Here is a 6,000-nt window from a genome sequence, read left to right on the forward strand (position 1 = left end):
TCACCAGCTTGGAAAAGGTTATACTAATCGTCCTACAGATGTTCCTAATTATAATATTAACAGCCACAGAATTGATTCTATTCTACATGTCATTAGAAGCAACACTAGTCCCAACATTATTATTATCTCCTGAGGAAAGCAAACAGAATGACTTAATGAGGGACTTTGCTTTTTATTTTACACACTAGTATTGATAGCATCTCTTCCACTTCTAGTTGCTCTCGTACATACCCAAAATACTATAGGTTCACTAAACTTTTTAATAGTCCAACACTGAACCCAAACAATATCTAACTCTTTATCCAGTATTTTCATATGACTAGCATGCATAATAGCTTTTATAGTAAAAATACCCCCCTGACTGCCAAAAGCGCATGTCAAAGCCCCCATTCTATAGTTCTTGCAGCCATACTACTCAAACTTGGGGGCCACGGTATGCTAGGAATCACAATGATCCTACACCCCTTAACAAACCACACAGCATATCCACTCGTCACATTAGGAATAATCATAACCAGCTCAATTTGTTTGTGCCAAACAGACTTAAAATCACTCATTGTCTACTCATCCATTCGACACATAGCACTTGTCATTGTAGCTAACCTCACCCAAATATGCTGATGTTATACAGGGGCTACCGCCCTAATAATTGCCCATGGCCTCACGTCATCTATATATCATTCTGCCCTGCAAATTCAAATTACAAACATATTCAGAGCCGAACCATAATTTTAGCCTGTGGCCTACAGACGTCTCTTCCACTAGTGGCAACATGATGACTACTGGCAAGTCTTATGAACTTAGCATTACCCCCCAACAATCGACTTAATCGGAGAACTACTGGTAGTAATAACATCTTTTTCATGTTCCAACATCACCATCATCCTAATAGGGATTAAGGCAGGCATTACTGCCTTAGACTCTCTATGTATTCTAATCATAACACAACATTTACATGAGAAAACACCCTCTTAACCCTGCACCTATTACCCCTTCTACTATCACTCAACCCCCAAATTATTTTGAGACCCATGTACTGTAAATATAGTTTGACAAAAACATTAAACCGTGCATCTAATAACAAAAGCTCAAATCTTCTTATTTACCGAAAAAGTATACAAGAACTGCTAATTTATGTCTCCACATTTAACCAAACTTTTAAAGAACAGGAGTGATCCATTAGTCTTAGGAACCAAAAAACTGGTGCAATTCCAAACAAAAGAAATAAATTTATTCCCCTCTTCCACACCAGTCACACTAACTATATTAACTCTACCAATTAAAATAACAACCTCCAGTGTCTACAAGAGTAACCTATGCCCATTTCATGCAAAAACCATTGTTTGATATGCCTTCATTACCAGCTTAATTCCCATGTCAATATTCATTTACTCAGGCCAAGAAATACTCATTTCAAATTGACACTGAATTACTTACTATCCAACCCTAAAACTATCACTTAGCTCTAAATTTGACTACTTCTCAGTGATATTCCTACCAGTAGCACAATTCGTCACATGGTCAATCATACAGTTCTCAACATGCTATACACCCTCAGACCCTAACGTTAATAGATTCTTCAAATATCTACTTGTATTTCTCATCACTATGCTAAGTTTTAGTTACTGCCAACAATCTTCTCCAACTTTTTAGCTGCAGTCATGTCCTTTTTGCTAATGGGATGAACGGTAGGGCCAAACAGACACAAACACTACCTCTCTTCAAGTCATTTTACATAACCACATTGGTCTCTAATTGGATTCATTATATCAACAGCATGGTTCTTACTCAACTTAAATGCATGAGACTTGTAACAAATTTTCAGACTTAACTTAAATCACACTAATTCACCCCTAATCAGGCTTCTCCTATCTGTAGCTGGAAAATGTACCCAATTTGGCCTTCATCCATGACTTCCCTCGACAACAGAGGGCAACACTCCAGTCTCAGCCCCACTCCACTCAAGTACTATAGTTGTAGCAGGTGTTTTCTAACTTATCCGTTTTCATCCACGAGTAGAAAACAGTAAAACAATCCAAACAATAACATGATGCCTAAGAGCCACCACCACCCTATTTACGGCAATCTGTGCTCTCACCCAAAACATCAAAAAAATAGTCGCCTTTTCCACCTCAAGTCAACGAGGCCTTAAAATAGTAACCATTGGCATTAACCAGCCCTACCAACCTTGCCCCATATCTGCACACACGCACTGTTCAAAGAAATGCTATTCATGTGCTCCAGATCCATTATTCACAGTCTAAATGACGAACAAGATATTAGAAAAACAGGAGGTCTGTTTAAAGCAATACCTTTCACCACAGCCTCTCTCATCATCAGAAGCCTTGCATTAACAGGGATGCCTTTCCTCACAGGCTTTTACTCCAATGACCTAATCATTGAAACCGCCAACACACCCTATACCAGTCAGTGCCTGACCTTCCTAATTACACCGATTGGCACATCCCTAATGACTGTCTATAGCACTCAAATTCTTCACACTCTTAGGACAGCCTCGCTTCTCTACTCTAACTCGAATTAATGAAAATAATCCACTCCTAATTACGTTTATTAAACGCCTTTTAATTGAAAGTGTTTTCGCTGGATTCTTTATCTCCAGCAACATCTCTGCAACAACTATTCCACAGGTAACTACGCCTTATTATTTGAAATGAACAGCCCTTGCCGTGACTATTTCAGGGTTTACTCTGGCACTCAAAATCAAGTGTAGGTTTTTGTGTAAAAAATACACAAAACCTAAATTTCAATTATCCTTCAAACCTATTCAAATTCTCTAATCTTCTCAGATACTTTCCAACTATCATACACTGTCTCTCACCATATCTAAATCCATCAACAAGTCAAAAATCAACATAACCACCGTTAGATCTGATTTGATTAGAAAATGTGCTACCAAAATCTACCTCACTTTTCCAAATAAAAATTTCTATACTAGCCCTGGACCAAAAAGGCCTAAAGTTTATTTCCTCTCCTTCCTCATTACATTTGCCTTAAGCATAGTTCTATTTAATTTCCATGAGTAACTTCCATAATTAGCACAACACCAATAATGACCAACCAGTAACAAACAATCACCAGCTGAGTACCATAACACAGCAATTCCTATAGCTTCCTCACTAAAAAACCCAGAATCTCCGCTCTCATAAATCACTCAATCCCCCAACCCATTAAATTTACACACAATCTCTACTTCTTCATCCTTTAAAATACAAAGAACCACTGCAAGCTCCATTATCAGCCTTGAAAGAAACATGCCTAGGATGGTTTTACTAGAAACTCAAATCTCAGGATACTGCTCAGCGGCCACAGAAGTTATATAACCAAAAACTGCTAATATACACCTAGATAAATTTTTAAAACCATTAGACCCCAAAACAACCCAACAAAATTTATTACAATACCACAACCAACTCCACCACTCACAATTAATCCAAGCCCACCATAAATAGGTGAAGGTTTTGAAGAGAAACCTACAAAACTAACTACAAAAATAGTATTTAAAATAAATACAATGTGTGTCATCATTATTCTTACATAGAATCTAACCAAGGCCAATGCCATGAAAAATCATCATTGTATTTCAACTATAAGAATACTAATGACCAACATTCGAAATCTCACCCATTAATTAAAACTGTTAACAACACATTTATCTATCTACCAGCTCCATAAAATATTTCATCATGAGATATCTACACACATGCATTGTTCAGAAAACAATGGTGAAATTTCAGTTCCCTACTAGGTATTCCTTTAATTCTACAAATCTTAACAGGGTTATTCTTAACAATACATGGTACATCAGATACAATAACTGCCTTTCATTTGTAACCCATATCTGCCGAGATGTAAATTACAGATGAATTATCCAATATCTACATGCAAATGGAGCTTCCATATTTTTTATGTGCTTATTTATCCATGTAGGGCAAGGCCTGTAATATGGATCTTACACTTTCCCAGAAACATGAAACATCAGAATCATCCCTACCATTTACAGTAATAGGTTTATGTGTTACCATGAGGCCAAACATGCTTCTAAAGTGCAACAGTCATTACAAATCTCCTTTCAGCAATTCCTTACATTGGCACCAGCCTGGCCGAATGAATCTGAGAATTCTCAGTTGACAAAGCCACCCTTACACGATTCTTCTTCCACTTATCGTTCCATTTATTATTGCAGCTTTAGCAGTTGTCCACTTATTATTCCTTCATGGTACAGGCTGTAATAATCCAACAGGGGGGCTTCCCTGGTGGCGCAGTGGTTGAGAGTCTGCCTGCCAATGCGGGGGACACAGGTTCGAGCCCTGGTCTGGGAAGATCCCACATGCCGCGGAGCAACTGGGCCCGTGAGCCACAACTGCTGAGCCTGAGCGTCTGGAGCCTCTGCTCCGCAACAAGAGAGGCCGCGATGGTGAGAGGCCCGCGCACCGCGATGAAGAGTGGCCCCCACTCGCCGCAACTGGAGAGGGCCCTCGCACAGAAACGAAGACCCAACACAGCCAAAAATAAACATAATAAATAAATAATAAATAAAAATTAAAAAAAAAAAAATCCAACAGGAATCTCATCCGACATGAACAAAATCCCATTTCACCCATACTACACAGTCAAAGATAACCTTGGTGCCTTGTTCCTATTTCTTTTTTCTTTCTTTTTATTTATTTTTGTCTGTGTTGGGTCTTCGTTTCTGTGCGAGGGCTTTCTCTAGTTGTGGCGAGTGGGGGCCACTCTTCATCGCGGTGCGCGGGCCTCTCACTGTCGCAGCCTCTCTTGTTGCGGAGCACAGGCTCCAGACGCGCAGGCTCAGTAGTTGTGGCTCACGGGCCTAGTCGCTCCGTGGCATGTGGGATGTTCCCAGACCAGGGCTCGAACCCGTGTCCCCGGCATTGGCAGGCGGATTCTCAACCACTGCGCCACCAGGGAAGCCCTATTTCTGATGCTACTAGCAGTAGTACTAGTACTATTCTTACCTGAACTTCTAGGGGACCCAGACAACTATACCCCAGCTAGCCCCCTCAACACTTCTCCCCTCACATCAAACCAGGTTGATACTTCTTATACCCATATGCAATCCCACAATCAACTCCCAACAAACTAGGAGACGTACTAGCCTTAATCTTCTCAATTGTAATTTTACCAGTTATCCCAATACTTCACATATCAAAACAATGAAATATAGCACTCGACCCCTTAGCCAATGTCTATTCTGAGTATTCATAGTGGATTTACTAACACTAACATGAATCAGAGGATAACCTGCTGACACCCATTTATTATCATTGGGCAACTAGCATCTATTTTATACTTCCTTCTAATCTCGTTCTTATACCACTAACAGGCACCATTGAAAACAACCTCCTAAAATGAAGAGTCTTTGTAGTATATTTATTACCTTGGTCTTGTAAACCAGCAAAGGAGAATAACACATCTCCCTAAGACTCAAGGAAGAAGCCCCAGCTCTACCATCAGCACACAAAACTGAAATTCTACTTAAATTATTCCCTGAACAATTTGTTGTGGGACATTTACACTATCTTTAAGTACTATATAAGTATTAATAATGGCACCATCGGGGCTTCCCTGGTGGCGCAGTGGTTAAGAATCCGCCTGCCAATGCAGGGGACACGGGTTCGATCCCTCGTCCGGGAAGATCCCACATGCCACGGAGCAACTAAGCCCGTGCGCCACAACTACTGAGCCTGTGCTCTAGAGACCGCAAGCCACAACTACTGAAGCCCGCGCGCCTAGAGCCCGTGCTCCTCAACAAGGGAAGCCACCGCAATGAGAAGCCCGCGCACCGCAATGAAGAGTAGCCCCCGCTCACCGCAACGAGAGGAAGCCCGCGCACAGCAACGAAGACCCAACACAGCCAAAAATAAATAAATAAAATAATAATTTAAAAAAATAAAATAAAATAACGGCACCATTAAAACCAACACTGCTATGTATTTTGTGCATTATGTTACCTTCCACATA

The 6,000-nt window shown here is 40.4% G+C and overlaps 1 pseudogene; it reads left to right on the forward strand.

The window, feature by feature from the left end:
- LOC137776168 (NADH-ubiquinone oxidoreductase chain 5-like) overlaps positions 1-4,129 on the forward strand; it is a 59,644-nt pseudogene extending 55,515 nt beyond the window's left edge.
- Positions 4,130-6,000: the final 1,871 nt, after the last annotated feature.

Source organism: Eschrichtius robustus, chromosome 14 (assembly GCF_028021215.1).
Source record: "Eschrichtius robustus isolate mEscRob2 chromosome 14, mEscRob2.pri, whole genome shotgun sequence".
NCBI classification, from domain to species: Eukaryota; Metazoa; Chordata; class Mammalia; order Artiodactyla; family Eschrichtiidae; genus Eschrichtius; species Eschrichtius robustus.